The 830-nt window shown below is 44.1% G+C and overlaps 1 long non-coding RNA gene across 2 annotated transcripts in view; it reads left to right on the plus strand.

Moving 5' to 3' along the window:
* Positions 1–830, plus strand: part of LOC144222476 (uncharacterized) — a 46,163-nt gene that overhangs the window by 42,234 nt on the left and 3,099 nt on the right. The window lies entirely within an intron of this gene.

Here is an 830-nt window from a genome sequence, read left to right on the forward strand (position 1 = left end):
AGCCTGATCCCACCCATGTTACATGATTCTTGAGGTAGTGCAAGTGCAGGGTGAAATCCTGTCCCTTTTTTAAGTTTATTTATTTATTTTGAGAGAGGAGGGGGAGGGGCAGAGAGAGAATCCCAAGCAAGTCCCTCACTGCCAGAAGGAAACCCAGTGGTGGGGTGGGGGGAGGCATGAACTCACAAATTGTGAGATCATAACCTGAGCCAAAATCAAGAGTTGGATGCTTAACCGACTGAGCCACCCAGGTGCCCCCTGAAATCCTATCTTGATGTAAAATTTTGATATTGTGNGAGTGGAAGCTGGACGCTAAACCGACTGAGCCACCCAGGCGCCACTCACTTGCCTTATCTTAATCCTAGCTATAGTTGGGTCTGTTTTGTATTTTTCTGGTCTTGAAATCCTTGCCTTTAAAGTGGGTTTTTAGTCCATTTACACTCTATGGAGTTATTGATATGGTCAGATTAAGCTCTATGATATGTTTTCTATCTGTTCCTTCTGGGTTTTGATCCTCTGTCCCTCCTTTCCTACCCTCTTTTGAGTTAACAAAATGTATTTTAATATTCAAGTGTTATTCTTTTATTTTTCTAATTTTAGAAAGAGAGTGTGTGGAAGCAGGGGAGAGGGGCACAGGGAGAGAGAGGGAGAATCTCAAGCAGTCTCCACACTCAGCATGAGCCTGACACAGAGCTCCATCCTACGACCCTGGGATCATGACCAGAGCCAAAATTAAGAGCTGGATGCTCAACCGACTGAGCCACCCAGGCACCCCTCAATTTTTATTCTTTTACTGGCTTTTCACCTGTGCTTCTTTTCATTATTTTCTT

The sequence above is a fragment of the Crocuta crocuta genome, unplaced genomic scaffold, assembly GCF_008692635.1.
Source record: "Crocuta crocuta isolate KB4526 unplaced genomic scaffold, BGI_CrCroc_1.0 scaffold943, whole genome shotgun sequence".
In the NCBI taxonomy this organism is placed as follows: Eukaryota; Metazoa; Chordata; class Mammalia; order Carnivora; family Hyaenidae; genus Crocuta; species Crocuta crocuta.